General features: G+C 43.0%; 1 protein-coding gene across 2 annotated transcripts in view; it reads left to right on the top strand.

Moving 5' to 3' along the window:
* The window catches only part of cntnap2a (contactin associated protein 2a), a 369,048-nt gene that overhangs the window by 115,340 nt on the left and 234,892 nt on the right, over window positions 1-18,816 (top strand). The window lies entirely within an intron of this gene.

The following is an 18,816-nucleotide window of genomic DNA, read 5'->3' as shown; positions in this document are numbered from 1 at the left end:
TCACCCTATTGATTCGCTTTAACCCTAGCGACCACCATAGCAATTGTGTTATTTAGCATAGCAACCACCACTACCCTAGCAACCACCAGTACCCTAGCAACCATTTTAATTACCCTAGCAACAACCTAGAAACCACCCCTGTAATGTCAACCTAGCGACCTCCATAGCAACCAGCATGATTGCCCTAGCAACCAGCATAGCAACCATGTTATTTATGCGTTTTGACTTATTGGATGTTGCGTTAATGCATATAACTTTTGATCCGTGTGCCCGATTTTCATAAATGAGGTACTGTTGGAATCCTTGGATGAGGCCGAGTTCCATGCCCCTGATTGATCCTCGGAACCGCAATTCTAGTTTATACTACTCCTCTCCCTAACATGGTGTGACACATAGGGGCTTATCAATACGACTCCTCTACCTAACATGGTGCAACACATAGGGCCTGGTTGCAGTTGCACCAAAGCACACTGACATGCCGCCACTTCTGATGTGGTGAGGCGGGTGGATTCTGATGTGGCGGGGGGGGGGGCTTTGTATGTCCGGTTTGATGACATTCACGGTCACAGCTGCCGTCACATATGTCTCAACATATTTATTTGATATAATTGTGTTGAGATATGTGAATGTGTTATATGGTTTGCACTGTGTGTGTGTGTGTGTGTGTGTACACTCTCAGGAACATATTTTGTTTGCAAACTAAGTAGACAATATCGGCATCTTTACCACCACATGTGAGACAATCTGCCGCACAGCAGTATTGAGATCTTTAGGCTCTGTTTGATGTCACGCAGATGATCTGCATCTTCAGGACCTCAAAATGGAAGCTGTGAATGACAAGCCTTCTGTCTTTCACACCTTCTGCACTTTCCCTTTCTGCACAGGCTGGCGATTAAAGCAAAACATACTCCTGATTGCAGAAATGTGATGCGTGCCATTTTAGATGTTCCAGCCTTAGATTCTCTCCTCTTCTGCGCCTTATGTTGTGAACGTGGCATCTAAACCGTGGAATTGATTCAGCCCATTAAATATGAAACCTTATAGAGGGACTTCACTGCATATGAATATCCCCAGCTCATGCAAGGCAACACATTTTATCTGAGGAAGATGAAAGGTCCACCGTGAGAGGTTTATCAAAAGACGATGGTGTATTTACATGTAATTTCACAATAGCACGTCCCTTTTGCACTTACTGTACTTTCTTTCTTACTTTACCACCACCGTTAATCCATTCCTCAGGGAAGCAGAGTTTTCCATACTCCAAACTCAGAGAAGCAGAGTTTTCCATACTCCAAACTCAGGGAAGCAGAGTTTTCCATACTCCAAACTCAGGGAAGCAGAGTTTTCCATACTCCAAACTCTAGAGGCTTCTATTGAGATGACCCCTCACCTGTGGTTCACCTGTGAAATCCTCCTTCGAAAGCAAGGTTGAAGAGAGGGGATTTCAGGTGTTGGCGTTGAAGAGAGGGGATTTCAGGTGTTGGCGTTGAAGAGAGGGGATTTCAGGTGTTGGCGTTGAAGAGAGGGGATTTCAGGTGTTGGCGTTTCTGGCTTTGATAGCTGCAGACGTCTGGCTTCACTGTGTTTTTCTTTTTTTCATTTCACTTCTTATTCTTCTGTCTGCCGTCAGAATGACAGAAACAGACGAGAAGCGTTCCCCCTAGCCTGGAGAAAACGTTTGACGTCTGGCTGTCAGGCATTGGGTATAAGTTATTTGTGTAACTTCCTAAAGTTTGGGGGAAACTGGGGGCCGGGGTGTGTGTGTGTGTGTGTGTTGGGGGGGTGTATGGCATAAGTTACAGGCAATAACATATCCTCTCACTTATGCTGTTTTGTGGTAACACACTACATTATAGAATTGAACATGCTACTGTACATTTGGTAATGATGCATGTGAAATATATTTATGGGTTGTTTGTTCAGACAAGTAGGCTGCTTCAGTTTGACAGTATGACAGACAGAGGATGATTTTCTCACAATGACAGACATAACTCAAACCATGCTGAAATGCTACTGGCAAAATATAGTTTCCAGATTGTGAGATTGAATGTTATATTGAATGTTAGATTGTGCTATTGAATGTGTGAGTATAGTTTTGCAGATTTTAAACAATTTTAACAGAGTAACAGTAAACAGTAACTAACACCATTGTTGAACTGCATTTATTGTTGAATTAATAATTAATTTGAGGCTGTAAGGTGACATTACAGCTGTTAAGTGCATCCTGGTCTGTGGTCTGTCAATGTTTTACTCTGGTTCATGCCAGCGAATGATGTATACAAGAATGAAAATAGAGGCAAAGTGTGTTACTTTTTCATGATTCCATGGTCTGTCTTCAATGAAGCTCTTTGGTTGTGCTAAGTGAGTTTTGTGAGGTACGGTTTCATGAAGGCAGCCATGGCGATGATGAAAACATATTCCAGACACACACTGTAAGTAAACTCATCGCACCTTTGACAACAATCCGGCGCTTAATGGGAAAGGACCGGCCATGCAGTAGAGAGAGAGGGAATGTGAGAAAAGCAAAAAAAAGTGATGTGAAATGAACGTTTCGATTGGAGGATTGCATCTTCATCAGAGTCCATTTGGTGTCATTAAATTCCAGGAAAGGTGTTAGTATAGATTTTCCACTGAGGTCAATCAACAACCAAGCAACACAGCTGGCTGGCAGCAGTCGAAAAACATGCCGTATGTTGTACCTTGGATCCTTAAAGGCTGTCCTTCATGCCACAATGTGTGCTACCAGTAGCCTGAATGCCTAACCAACGTACCAAAACGTCACCAACTTTGTAAGTAGTGCACAGGGGTTATCAAGCAGGTGTTTTGTTGAATCAGGTCCACAACACCTCCACAAGGCTCAACAGTGGTGTCTGGCATCCCAGACCAACCCTCCTGCACATTCAGAATGGGTGGGGGCAGGTGCAAACATGTACAGTACCAGTCCAAAACAGCCTCAGACAACTCCATTACAGATTTTTTTCTGTGATCATCCTGGAAAACCTAAATCTAACAGAAGTGTTGTGGCTGACACAGTGTTGTGGCTACAGTGCCTATCACTCCACTGGTCTTGTGGTCATCTATTTCCATTGGTCTTGTGTGTGCTTGCCAGTTTTGATCCCCAGTTCTGCATCCTCCAACTTCATACTTTCAAAGGCTCCTCCATCACATCTTCAAAGGGAATAGTTTGCTCAAATACGTAGGCTCACACTCACCACGTCTGGTCTCAAAGTGGTCACAACAACACACTGTGGAAGTTGCACTTATAAGTAATTCATGTTGTAAGTAAAATTCAACAATTCTAATAAGTTCAAGATAAAATAGAATCCATGTGAAACCATAATTGATCATTGACTGATCATTGATTGATCATTTCATCTTTAAAATGTACATATTAGATGATGTGATGGTAATGACATTTACCTGAAAAATTACAAAAAATCATAAATTCCCTTATATTGTGGTCTCAACCAAGCTCACAAGGTTACTCCTATCAAAATGACTGATAATTTGATGCATACCAATTAGTCAAATTTTGAATTTTATTTTTCAAAATTTCAGTAACCCAAATAGGCCCGAAATCTGAGAAATACCCATATACTCCTTTGATCCCGTGAGGGAAATTTGCCTTCCTTCTCTCACAAATGACATACAAATGTCAACTAAGGCTTAGTGTGTTAGCTAGTCAATAATAACACTCCCCATAACTTGTCACTAAAACAAACCAATAGAAGTATCAATAGAGTGTCAACAGATTATTTGTTTATTGTTCAGGATGGTCCATTCAAATGAGCGTGCACCTGCAGGCTCCTCTCCTGTAGGGCATATGTATTCTGCTACTGTTTGCCTCCACTGAGTGTTTCCCTCTGCAGAATGTGCAGAATCAATCTTAATCCATGTCAGTTAATTACATTTTTTACAACAATAATGACAACTCTGGCACATTACGAGTTTTTCCTTTCCCAAAGGCTATCTAACTGGTCCGTTTGTGTGTTGCCAATGAAACATCTTAGCACTGTGACTTTAACATTCATGGATCACTTCTCTCCTGAGCCGGAGTAGTTTGATGTAAGCTGCATGTGGCAAAGACACAGTAGTTTGATGTAAGCTGCATGTGGCAAAGACACAGTAGTTTGATGTAAGCTGCATGTGGCAAAGACACAGTAGTTTGATGTGCTGCATGTGGCAAAGACACAGTAGTTTGATGTGAGCTGCATGTGGCAAAGACACAGTAGTTTGATGTGCTGCATGTGGCAAAGACACAGTAGTTTGATGTGAGCTGCATGTGGCAAAGACACAGTAGTTTGATGCAAGCTGCATGTGGCAAAGACACAGTAGTTTGATGCAAGCTGCATGTGGCAAAGACACAGTAGTTTGATGCAAGCTGCATGTGGCAAAGACACAGTAGTTTGATGCAAGCTGCATGTGGCAGAGACACAGTAGTTTGATGTGAGCTGCATGTGGCAAGGACACAGTAGTTTGATGTAAGCTGCATGTGGCAAAGACACAGTAGTTTGATGTAAGCTGCATGTGGCAAAGACACAGTAGTTTGATGTGAGCTGCATGTGGCAAAGACACAGTAGTTTGATGTGCTGCATGTGGCAAGGACACGCTTGAGGATTTGCTGTTTTCTTATTATTTTTGTTCCATTCCTCATAACTGCAGATTTCCTCCGTTTGGTTCTTGAGGCTAACGGTAGCAAATAAGTTAATATCATGCTCCACAGAATAAGGGAAGGTTAAACTGAAAACAGAGTGAAAAAATAGAATGTTCTCTCCTACTGTAGCGCAGAGTAATCAGTGAATATTTTATTTGGAGTAAAACTAATCCACAAAGAATTTGACTCCACCAGCAGTCCTATCTGGAAGCCTTGAATGGATCCGCGGCACAAAAGAAATCTGTTTTTGTGAAGCTTGCGGACCGTGGCAGAGTCATAGTCACCAGCTCTCCCCGTTATGTCAGACACAAAAGGACATGAGCAGTCAAACAGATAACCAACGCGCCCTCACTAGCTACCGCAGAGGATGGAGGAGAGAGAAATGGGTCTTTTGGCAGAGGTCCATCACATCACATCACCACACCCAGACCCCCCCCCACACACACACACACACCCTGTGTCTCACACCCTGTGTCTGGCTTATGCACTCCTGCCTTGAGCTTGAATTATCTATGCAGAAATCTCAATGAATTGTCTAGCGATTTAAAAAAAAAGAAAATGGAGAGACAGACACAGAGAGAGACAAAAAAAGAAAGACAAAGACATCTGTCTTTCTTAAGAACTGTAGACACATGTACATACACATTTTTGCTCAACGACAAACGATTATGATTAGCCATCATTGCCTTCTTATTTCCTGTTCTGAACTCTGTAGGTTCAGTTCGGAGGTGGCTTATGAAAGACCCATATTATTTTCTCTACACAAAGGGATCCTCTTTGTTAAGGCTGACAATGGCCATTTGCATCAGGGTAAAGCAGGTCGTCAGCAGGTCGCAAGCAGGTCGCAAAGACCACCTATCAAACCCCTCTGTGCCAGTGCATCATTATGAATCCTTGATGTGGATGAAGGCACAAAGAACTTTTGTGGCACATGTTTTATTAAACACAGCTATATACCTTGCCATAAACCAGAGTTCTGTTCTCTCCTTTCCCACATAAGATTGCAGCATTAATCATAATCTGTGGTGTGGTGTCCTTGACTAAAGTTAGGGGTATACTTTTATATGATGGAATACTGCAATAGCACCTTTAGGCATGGACAAATAATGTTAATATATTGTCCCATTATATTATTTCACAAACCCCCTCTGATGTATTGATCTTCATTAAATCTCACAACAATCTAAGTCATTGCATATGAGTTATGAAGGAGGGTAGGTGAGATGTGTAACATTCGCCTGAGTTCTCGAAGATAAAAACTTGTGAAAGCAGAGTAGGTACTGCTGCCTGTTGCAGTTAAAACAGTGCAATATGCCAATGAATCAGTTAAAAAAGTGCAATATGCCAATTAATCAGTTAAAATAGTGCTAATGAATCAATGTAACTTGTGAAATTGCTACCAGTTTAAATAGTCCTTTTCTTGGTTGAACTCCAATACTGATAGTAGCATATTATAGCAAAGCTTAGTCTTCAGACTGACTATGAAGACAGATTGTAGTTGTTGTTTTTACAGATATGAATATAAAGTACTGTAGTTCTGGTCATTAGTCTACTAATCTCTTCTCCAGCTAGATAGATAGATAGATAGATAGATACTTTATTGATCCCCAGGGGAAATTCAAGAAAGAGAGAGCACTGCATTGGCCGGGAATTATATCTTATATATATAGCTTGGGGATTATATCCAAACCAAGCTGTTCTTTTTTTTTACAATGCCTCACTGTTATTCTGCAGGTAGTCTGTGTTCTCAGTTAGTCAGACTGGAAATGAGAGAATCCATATAGTCCAGACCTACAGTAATATTCCAGTGCTACAGAGCCATGAGACCACTCAGACCTAATATTCCAGTGCTACAGAGCCATGAGGCCACTCAGACCTAATATTCCAGTGCTACAGAGCCATGAGGCCACTCAGACCTAATATGCCAGTGCTACAGAGCCATGAGGCCACTCAGACCTACAGTACAGTAATATTCCAGTGCTACAGAGCTATGAGATTGTGGGATAAATTTTATATGTCTCTCATTGAATGTTTAGTATACCTTACAGTACATACATGTAGTGAAATCTAATTGTCATCTCCTTACTCTGACCCTTGTGTTTTCGGAAACTCCTATGTTAGAATGTTTAGTTAAATTAACCCTTGTGTCAGCGAATTGTGGGTAACCCTCAGGATGGGGGGTCATAAACATTTCTTATCTTTGTCAAAACACCAGATGGTTAAGTGGGGTTGTAAACATTTCTTATCTCTGTTAAAATACCAGATGGTTAAGTGATTAATGGAGGGTGACAACTTGTGATTTTCCATGGGTGTGGGGTAAGGTATAAGAGTTGGCTTCACCCACAGATGTGTGGGCTTGTTACTTTGACATTTCATGGGGGTAACATGCTCCCGGTGTCGTGAATAAAGCTGCAGTCTCACACCAGTTGTCTTGGATTAATTTTGACCACAAGATCACTTAGATTATGGACCATTAACATTATTGGACTGGGGACTATTTATTTTGGTGGCATGTCAAACAAACAACAAACCAATGGCAAAGTCTGCTGACACTGTGGACAGGCAGGGTGTGCACAAACATCTTTGCATGTTATAAACAATGTGATGGCTCTATCTGCCATGTTTACACAACTAATAATGGGGTATGCTCTGTGGAAACTGAAACTGTCATCTCCTCTGCAAATGAGGCTACATGATCTGTCTCTAGTTGTTGTTGTGTGTGTGTGTGTGTGTTTGTGTTTGTGTGTGTGTGTGGTGTTTCATGGATTTCAAGGGGTTGATGACCCAGGGCAAAAATATGTCTTTGGCATTTGCACAGTGAGATATTTGGCCAGCGATTGCTGTATTCAATTTGAATGAAAACATAATTAATATGAAACAACGATAGACTATAGAGATTTCCAGTTAGTATTGTTTGTTGAAATGTTGTTGAATGTGTGTTAAGAAGCTTGTGTTAACCCGTTGGCTTTCCATTTGGCCACAGCAATAGCAGTAATCCGTTCTGTATTCTCTACTTCATAGTGGCACATTGCAATTGCAATTATCGCCAACAAAGTTTTGCAATTTGCTGCTGAAATAGCCGTCTATTATACAAATCTCCAAACAGCATCGCAGCTCAGTCCAAGCTGAAGGACTCCACTAATGCACTACACCAATAACTTTTGCGTTGACCTTTAGGCCTGCAGATGGATGGGCCGCTACGGCATAAACTGCCGTCAGTTGGAATCGGCCGCGATGAAAATCCCTCAGGGCTCTCGGCTTCTCCCAGTCAGTAGCTCCGCAAATGGCAATTAGAGCCGCGGTCTGGGGTCAGTGCAGTGATCCGGGCAGTGACCTGGGACATTTCCTGCCATCTCATTTGAACCTCAGAGAATGATCGAGGGCAGGGCCCTGGCCTTCGTTTGTCACTGCAGGGACATTAAGGTCTGCTGTCCCAGACAAGGACTAAATTGTTTTTCAGTGGATACCTTCATTACAGATCGTTTTTAGATTAGGACGAAGGACCAAGTCCGTGTTTGGTAAGATGACCCTACGGGCGGGAATCACACTAGCCAGCGGCAAGCGGCAGATTTCCTATTGTTCTCTGTGGAACGTTCCTGTTGTTCGGCAGTGGAACGATGGCAACGCTGGCGTAACGCTAGCGTTGAACAAGCTGAGCGTTGAACTTGGTTCATCTTTCAAAGCGCAACACGAGCGTATTTAATTGACAAACCGCTTGTGTTGCTTAGGAACGAGATAAAAATTATTATGGTCTGAGTGTTGCGTTACGTTTGCCGCTGCTGCTTGCCGTTGGCTGATGTGATCCTCGCCTAAGGGCGCATAAGCCATGTCATCTGGGAGTGTATAGTATAATATAGTATATATACTCTTTTGATCCCGTGAGGGAAATTTGGTCTCTGCATTTATCCCAATCCGTGAATTAGTGAAACACACTCAGCACACAGTGAACAGAAGCACACACTAATCCCGGCGCAGTGAGCTGCCTGCAACAACAGCGGCGATCGGGGAGCAGTGAGGGGTTAGGTGTCTTGCTACTGGTCGGGGATTTGAACCGGCATCCCTCCGGTTACAAGTCCGAAGCGCTAACCAGTAGGCCACGGCTGCCCCAAAAGCAGTGACGCTTTGATGGGCACTCCCTCTCTTTGCAAACAAATAACTCTTTGATGTGTCAACGCCTGGTACTTACTAAGGTGCATTCATACAATGGAGGCTTGTTTATTTGTAGTCAGTTGGGTGTCTGCATAGGCTTTGCATTGCAGACTTGAAACATTTCTGCACACACTACAGAATCTTCAGACCCTGTTCCCACAGCTGGTATCTTCTGAGGGAGGTACCTCTGGTATTGTTTTGAGGCAGATTGATTTGAGACTACATGTTTATGGGTTAATCTCTGTAGGCACTGTTTGACAAAAGAGTTGTAATTACTCTGAAAACAAAGCAATTCCCAGTCCACACACACATACACACAAAAACACACACACACAACCACACACACACACACACACACAACCATGCACACACACACACACACATAGAGAGAAAGAGTGAGAGAGAAAAGATTGACCAAAACAAATTCAGCATTTTGCCTCAGTTGTAAGAGGAAACAATACAAATGTGGGAAAATAATTACCTTCTTGGTGTTTGCTTCCCGAGGTAATAGCCTGGAGCTTTGAAACTGTGGAGTCAATCAATCTTCTGTATATGTCTGCAGGAAAAATAATGTTTTACCTTAAATGGTAAATATTTTAGGCTACCCTGAGGACTTACCTGGCAACTCACACAATGTAGATTTGGCAACAAAGACCTAAAACGAAGCCATGATGTTAGGATATGGTCAATATTGAGAATGTTTGAGCCAGCGGCATGTTCTTTTTTTTTTATAAAGAATTATGTTTGACATTTAAATCTGCCATGACTGCACAAGAACATCTACCCAACGTCTGTCCTCTGTTACTAAGTTCAACCACCACAGCACCACATCCTGCACGTTCAGAACCAACGTTTTATTTCACAGCACCACGTCCTGCACGTTCAGAACCAACGTTTTATTTCACAGGACCACGCCCACTTGTCCAGTTTTACATCCACCTGTTTTAGAGAGCGCCTGCAGTATCTTAGTCTCACACTCAATGCCATTGAGGTCACTCAGTGGACTCTTTATAATACAGGCAGATATAATACATCAGTCTTGGAGCCTCTTCAAACAGTGCTAACTGCCCTAATAGATAGACCCTCTCCGACTGTAATTTATATTTAATTGGTCCTGGACTTTGGAAATGAACCCAGGTCAGTGGTTTATCATCAGCTGTAGGAACAAAGACGCACTGCCTCCTTACTGCAGACCTATCCTACAGCTATCCTACACATGCTTTTGTGGTATAGATATTTACACACCCTAAACCAGCTATCTTACACATGTTTTTGTGGTATATATATGTACACACCATAAACCAGCTATCCTACACATGCGTTTGTGGTATATATATTTAAACACCCTAATCGAGCTATCCTACACTTGCTTTCGTGGTATATATATGTACACACCATAAACCAGCTATCCTACACATGCTTTTGTGGTATGATCTATGTATTTAAACACCCTAAACCAGCTTTATATCTCATCACATGTTTTCTATTCCTGTGCCACAATATTCGCCCTCCAGTTAATCATGTCTGAATAGCCTAGTAAGATATGATGAAGTGCTTGGCTGAATTTCAAAATGGATGTCATGTCATCATCTTCCATCGAGTGTGTCTGTGGGCTCCAATGTGTCTGCATGTCAACCAACAACCATCAGTTATTTTATTTATTTAGAATTTCATTAGAGCATTACTGTACTTGTGATCCTTTTCACCACCACTGCAACTCCCATATGAGTTCAAGTTTAAGATCAAACATATTTATATAAATAACTATTCTATTGTAGCACATAGACAATGGTCTTTAAATGTGCTATAATAATAATAATAAGCGCTCAGTGACGGTGTGGCTGTGGACAGGGGGTAAAACTGCGAGGATTAGGACTCACAGACAAGGTCAACTTAATACAACGCAGATCTATACCACAGCACTGTGTGCTAGCTGCTGTTCTCTGTAGTGTTGTATGTTTTGTGTGTGTGTGTGTGTGTGTGTGTGTATGTTTGGCATAGGCCTAGCTATTGTGAGCCACCGCAGGTGTGTTTTTTTTTTTTCTTTTCCTTTTTTTTCCCTTTTTGTGTTTTCTGTCTCCCCTCTTTCCCTTATCCAGCCTCGGTGTCAGTCGAGCCCTAGTGGACACCGGGAAAGCAGGTCTCCTTAGTCTGAAACCTTAACGACTGCGGTTAGCAATGCTGTGTAGTGTGGACGCTTAACATCCTTAAGCCTCAGTGGAGTGTTTATCAGAACCCAATGGTTGCAGTGTGTGTGACTTGAACTCGAAGTGTGTATTACTGAAAGGGTGTGTGCACCCGTCCACGTGTGGTAGAGACCATAGCTTTGTGTTAAGTGCTTCTCCCCCATCTCTCTCTCTCTCTCTTTCTCTGTGGCTCGACTGGCCTTAACCCGGTGGCGGAGTAAGTCCCCTTCCTATTAAATGTGTTTTTGTATTTATTGATCAACCCATGCAACAACTCCAAAAGAAAATACTTAATAAAGATTGTATTTTGGTACTTTTCTAAATACATGTGCTTGTGCCTTTTTGGGAGCAGAGTTCCCCTTGCTCTGACACATCAGGTTGCTAGTTACTCAAGGGGTGGCGTAGTCAGCGTCCTTTATGAGGCGCTACACAAAGAACAAAGTTTCTACCAGAAAGACTCAGTAGACAGAATAGAATCAATTAACAATTTAATATGAGAAGGAATAGCTTGGACACAAGCATGATAAAGCGCCCTGAATAGGTAACAGTCTTTGGCATAGGCCCCCATCTCTGATCCGTCCAGCGATGAGCGGATCTCGATTCCTGCCAATGAAAGAAGGCAGGGGCGGGGAGCCTACCCCCCTAACGTCGAGACGGTGGCTGAAGGGAGATGATGCAGTTGCCAGATGACTGCTGGCAGTGTTGGCTGGAACGGAGGTGGAGGGAACGTCAAAGTCGGCGTACTGAGTAGCAGAAAGAAGTGTTTTAAAGACTCCCGTTGAATCCCTATAGGCTAGCACAGATTGAATGAGTGAATGTCGTAGATTGCGGGGTTTTCCCCAAAAATGCAAGCAAAGGCTAAGATTGGCTCCATGAATGCATTGGTGGAGTAAGAAAGGCTACACTACGAGTCTTCCCAACAGAACTTTCGCTTAAGTTATCATATCCTAAAGCATTTTTGGCTACTTGTCATTTTCAGTAAATAGGGTTTTCGCTCAGATATAAAAGAGAATATGATTAAATAATGGGGTTTTCTAGGTCAAAATAGTTGGTAGTTACACGTGTTCAGGACATTTCACACAGGCAGTACAGCTGTCGTGGTTTGTTACATGAGCTAACTATGTGCCTCTACATGAGCTAACTATGTGTCTCTACATGAGCTAACTATGTGCCTCTACATGAGCTAACTATGTGCCTCTACATGAGCTAACTATGTGCCTCTTTTCATTGGTGGGATATTGGTGTAACGGGTGTTTCTTTATGTTGTTGTTTGTGTAATGATGTGATCAGAGTCACTCTTGAAGAAATGAGGCAATTAGGAGGATTCCTCTCACTCCACAACACACCACTTGTGTTGCAACATACACCCATCAGTGACTGACCACTGAAATCATTCCATTTGTTTCACTGTCCCGCTTCACACACACACCTCTCCCGTTGAAAGGTGCGCACCTTGGCGACCTCCCAGTGTCCTTGGGACACTTGTGGGATACTCCACAGACGTGACCTCTGACCCCACCACCTGCCCACCCCGTCTGACCCCCCACCTGCCTGCCTCTTGTCTGACCCTTCCTTTGTATAATAAATTTGCTGCATCTGTTCCACTTGAAGCCAATTTCAGGCATTTTTAGAAATAAGGGAGGAATCCAGCCAGCCTAGGCTACACGTGTATATATATATAAATATGTATAGCCCATGGCTCGCTGATATGGGGATGTTTATTCACACTCAAGTCGCTTGTGAAAGCCAAACACGTCCTATAGTGGCTGTATATTCCCATACCTGATGGTGAACCAGGACCCCTCAACATGAGTGATTTCCCCGTGATGGATGTTAATGGCAGCGTGTGTGTGTGTGTGTGAGCCACACTGACGGGAAATAGCAGTGAAACGACACTCTATGCAAGATGACTTCCATAACTGTGCCTTCCACCGAGTCACCGAGACACACTGGGAATAGCAATCGCGTGTTTAGAGGAGGCAATGGGCAATTACTTTTTCAAAAGGAAGCAAGCGTTCGCCTTTGAAACCGGGTGCATGTAAACAATATGAAATTAAGACGTTTGGTGAGTGAGGAATCCTACGTTGAGGGTTTGTGTTAAAATATAAAATAGAATCAGTACAGAAGGGGTCTAATTACTGTGCTATCAAAAGGAAATTAAATCCTGCATATATATCTCCATATTATTCCAGCCCTAATTGAATCTCTTTGATCAGTCAGAGGTTCTGAGGAAATGATCCTGCAATGTTTAATCCACAAATAATGTCAAAGTGTTTGCAGCAAATAGCCATTACTGTGCAGCAACCTACTCATCCACTCACTTCTCTCTCCCGAATACCCTTGGCCATCATACTTAAAGGACAAACCGTGTTGGGACCAGAATACGGGCCACTATTCACTGTTGACATGCTGCTAGAAAATGTACCATTTGTGAAGTGAAGCAAAGAGACGTGAGCCAGAGGAACCTGCTCTGAGTGTCCTGACAGAGTTGTGTTTGCAGCACCAGACAAAGAAATGTACACAACAGAAAAACAAGTGTCAAGCTCTCCTCCACCGTGTACTATTGATCTTGACCATCCGTCATCAATAACACTAAGATGTATACACCTGCTTGACAATACAAACAGCGACGCACCTCTCTGGACGATGAACAGAACGGCCCTCTCGTAAGCTATTCCGGCTTTACGTAGCCACTTTGCTGACTAATGCTGTATGCATGATCTGTCACTTGATGGTACTCAACCTCTTGAACTGCGATAATTAAAATAAGATTTATGCATGCGCGCTGTCAGGGCGGTAACAAATGGGCCTTCTTATGTGGGAAAGAGTGCCGTTAACTTCCCTCGGTCTCAGGTGGGACGGCTGCAGAATTTTGGATCTGCAGTTCCATCAATCATCAGGCAGCTGCAGTAGAGTGTGGAGGGAGACAGTGGACAAAAGCTCTGATCGAGCTGCCGCTAGCACCCAGGCTAGCCTGAGGAAGTGCCTGTGTAAGCACAGCCAATGGCACACACACACATATATTCATGCGCACACACATACACACATATATTCATGCGCACACACACACATACTGTATACACATACGCACACACACGTACACAGAACCATTTTCACTTTTTACACTCACTGGCTTACACACACACACACGCACACAGAGACACACACATACACTTTAATTTTGAAAACAAGTCTCACTGACTCCAAAGCCCACTGATTCACAAATTCATTCCACAGTACTGTGTACTAGCCTGTTGTCATTCCACAGAGCTGAGTGCTAGCCTGTTGTCATTCCACAGAGCTGTGTACTAGCCTGTTGTCATTCCACAGAGCTGAGTGCTAGCCTGTTGTCATTCCACAGTACTGTGTACTAGCCTGTTGTCATTCCACAGAGCTGAGTGCTAGCCTGTTGTCATTCCACAGTACTGTGTGCTAGCCTGTTGTCATTCCACAGAGCTGAGTGCTAGCCTGTTGTCATTCCACAGTACTGTGTACTAGCCTGTTGTCATTCCACAGAGCTGAGTGCTAGCCTGTTGTCATTCCACAGAGCTGAGTGCTAGCCTGTTGTCATTCCACAGAGCTGAGTGCTAGTCTTTTCTAAAGACCAGAAACACTTCTTTTTGTTCTCTCCTCCCCTCCACCCTCTCACTCTCTCCCTCTCTCTATCTCTCTCTCTCAGTCGCTCTTGTTCTCCTTGTTTCATTCTCTCCATCTTAGGCACTGTTTTGCATCTGGCTTGTTTACACACAAGACACAAGCACAGAGAGAAAGAAAGAGAGTGAGAGAGAGACTCCTCCTCACACACACACACACACACACACACCCTCCATGTCCTCCAAGGTGTTCTAATTACCCCAGCTCCACCTTGGCCTATAAAGCGCATCTGCCTCATTCAAATTCAGTTGCCAACAGCGGGGAATTAATTATTTTCAATGTGTGTACATCATTTGAATTTATTATTGCCTCTGCAAAGCATTCCCCTCAAAAAGCACTTGTGGCCAGTGAAGTGGAATGGGTGCTGGTTATATAGATGGCACGGGAGCAGCGTAGGTCAGCAAGCCCCTTTTGATACCAGTGCCCATTAGTAAAACATATGATACATCTGTGCACTGGTCATGTACTTAACATGAACCTGGGGCTTGGAGTGTATAAACAACAACAACAACAACAAAAATATTAGTGATAAGGACAACACCAACAGCAACAATGATAATAACAACTATTATTATTATTATTATTATTATTATTATTATTATTATTATTATTATTGATAATAATAATTAAAAAACAAGTATAGTATTATTATTATTATTATTGTTGTTATAGTAGTAGTCTCATTGGATTAATTAAAATTCATCGATAACTGGATGTGAAAGAAAAGCTGGCAGACAGAAAGTACACATGACATCATCATCCTCTTACTCCTCGTGAGTAAACACCTTAGAGCCATTTTTAAAAAGCTCCATTTGGTGATGAGCCATCATCATCATCATCATCATCATCATTATTATTATTATTGTTATGATTATTATTTTTATTATTTGGTGATGAGCCATCATCATCATCATCATTATTATTATTATTGTTATGATTATTATTTGTATTATTTGGTGATGAGCCACTGCACAGTTCTCTCTCTCGCTCTCCATGTCCCTGGGCAGCTATCATAAGCCACACCTTATTGGGATGTTGTGTCTGCGTACGTCTGATGCTCAGGCAAAGGGCTCCTAGTGACACTGGCGTCCTGTAAGGAGGAGACAGACTCATCGTTCCTCTGCTCCATGAGCGGAGACAGGTTTGCTCCTCACAGGTGGGGAGAGCAAATGGGTCTGCTGGACAGTGGGGAGTGTGCTCAGCCGCGGGGCTCGTGCCAGGACAGTAATAAGGCTTCAGACTAACTTGTCCTGCTGGACACAGAACTGCTTGGATAATACCGGTTTGGCTGCTCTGAGAACAGACAGCCTGTGTCTATAGAGATCAAGCTCAGCATTGGTGAGAAGATAGATGTACACACACACACACACACACACACACACACACACACACACACACACACACACACACATACTCACACACACATACACATACACACTCAAACACACACACACACACACACACATACAGTATACAGTATACACATACTCACACACACATACACACTCAAACACACACACACACACACAGAGAGAGACACACATACACATGCACAGACTCACACACACACACACAGCATGGCAGATTTTACAGCCACATCTCAGATGCTTTTGATCCTTTTTGTTACTGTAATAGATGGTTGCCATTCTTCCCCAATACTTTGGAATCCTCTGTGTTTTCTGGTTTGCTAGCAAGCACAATGCTAACCCTGTCCTTGACTTCACAAATAGGAGAGGCGTCAGGTCAAAATCGGAGACAAATGCGCACAGGTGGTGTGTGTGGCTTTTTCCCTTCCTTTGTGTGAGCAGACTGAGATGTCTGGTGCTCATTCAATAACAACAGACAGGACTGGAGAAAAGACAGAGTAGCTTGAACTACTGTAGTCTGATTTTTCTCAAGTCTGCATTATTTCCAAAGTTTCCCCACCCTAAAAGAAATGGGTAAAGAGGGCTTCATTTATTCTGTTCATCCAATTATATTTAATTTATGTATTTTGTTATCGGGGAAATGTAATTGTGACTTTGTCACTTGTTACTCAAGCAATTTCAAGGACTTTAATTAGAAACTTGGCATATTGTTAGTACACATTACATTTCAGATTTATTTTCCCTTTGAAGTATAATTAGCGCCATTATATGAGCAGCAATTATTTTCTTACATATTTGAAGATGTGTGAAAGAAACCGAGCTGCTGCTTTATTACTTCCCCCTAATGGACCCCCAGCATATGCAAAGGCACTGCTGACTAAAAAACATTACTAATAACCTGTCAACTTCGCACCCCAGTTCGCTCTGTGCCAATCCGTCACAAGTTCCAAAAGGAGATCAGCACTCTGTCATCAGATCACCTGCCAATACATCACGGTTTACTGTATGAGGGAGACAAAGACAAGCTTTGTTATCTCTGGCCATATCTCTTTCAAGCAGAGTAATTAGAAGCCACGTGGCACAGCTGGCTGGGACACCTGCACTGTACGCCGGCGACCCGGGTTCGATTCCCACTCCGTGGTCCTTTCCGGATCCCACCCTGACTCTCTCACTTCCTGTCATTCTCAACTGTCCTATCAAATTAAAGGCATAAAAAGCCCAAAAAAATATACTTAAAACGTGGACGTGTAATGGTAACTGTGCTTTGTGAGGACAGTGGGGATTCAGCGGGGGCTCGGGCTGCTGGTGCTCCTCATTAACCTGGGCAGACTTGGCCCCGTGGCTGTCCAGCTGCCAGTCCAACCAATCAGCGCGTGCCTGGAAGACACGGGGCTAAAGGACGGTAATAGAGTTCAAGCCCAATTTCCTCCGACTCCAACAGTGTAATTCATAGTTTTGTTAGTTCATCTGAGTTATAAATTCATTACTTCTCCCTTTTTTACATATTAAAGGCAGCCTTTTGTATGTATGCCAGGCTTTGTGAGACTAAGACGATATCTATGTCTCAACGTACTAAAGAAACTTACAATGGCTGGAGAATTCAACATGTTTTTTGTTTTTATTTTTGCTTTCTTCAGACATCAAAGATAACAACTTTCTTTTGCGGCTTATACAATTCTTTCTTAACTCATCCACACAGTCTAACACCAGATGGTCCCAAACCTCTTTGTTGACAAGTGGAACAAACAAATGTGATCCTAATATACTGCATCACACAGAACCGTCCTGGGGGGAAGGCAGAGGAGTTCTTCGAAGACGAATGGGCCTATTACACTTTGCAGACTCGTTAATACTTTAAGAGGCATATACTGTACATGCATAACAAGTCATTCTGTGTGAAGGCAGAGCCACAACTGAGCCCAAGTCCAGCCACCTCAGAACCAACTCTGGCAATAAACGAAACAGAGACACATAAGCAGTATTCTGATGGGAAGAAGTCATTCCCTGCCCATGCAGCATGCTGTGTTGGGGCTGGATTTCATATTTGTTTCTCTGACTTGAGGCAATAACATTGCAATTCAACCCCAGAGCTGCATAACTAAATATGCCAAAAATACCAAAGTCAGTATTTAGCCATTTAGAGGGCATGTCCAAACGGCCTGTGTGGTGCCTGGGCTCAGTGCAGCCGGGCGAGGCTGCGCCACACCATCTCTGAAGATCCACACTGCTTGAGAACGTAGCCATCTCACTGCTTGAGAACGGAGCCATCTCTGAAGTTCCACACTGCTTCAGAACGGAACCATCTCACTGCTTCAGAACGGAACCATCTCAATGCTTCAGAACGGAACCATCTCTGAAGTTCCACACTGCTTTAGAACGGAACCATCCACCGGCCTGTGTGTGAGTGGGATGGGTTTTCCTTAGAGACCATGCTGTTGTTTCCATTTGAACACCGAAAGCGTCTTTGGCCTGATTATGTCCAGCCATGTTGTCAGAGCGCAAATTCCAAAAACACCGGGTCATGTCCTGGTTATTTCACATCCTCCCATTGGAACTGTGACTCAGAAGTGCAACAGCTGTGAAAGGGAAGCTTTTTCATCTTCCTCTAGAAAGGGAATTGGCTGAATTATCAGTGCCTGTCTTTGAAAACATCTTACGTGCAACGGCCATCTTTAAATCACAGACAGGCTACTACTATTTTGGAACACTCACTTGAGTCAAGACGTTAATGAGATTGAGCCTGCTGGTTTCAACGGACCTTATGACTTGCATGATTCATTATTGCTAAATAACAAAAGGGCTAAAG

The sequence above is a fragment of the Alosa alosa genome, chromosome 16 (genome assembly GCF_017589495.1).
Source record: "Alosa alosa isolate M-15738 ecotype Scorff River chromosome 16, AALO_Geno_1.1, whole genome shotgun sequence".
Taxonomy (NCBI): Eukaryota; Metazoa; Chordata; class Actinopteri; order Clupeiformes; family Clupeidae; genus Alosa; species Alosa alosa.
Note: the sequence above shows the minus strand (reverse complement) of the source record. Positions and strands in the feature narration are given on the sequence as shown.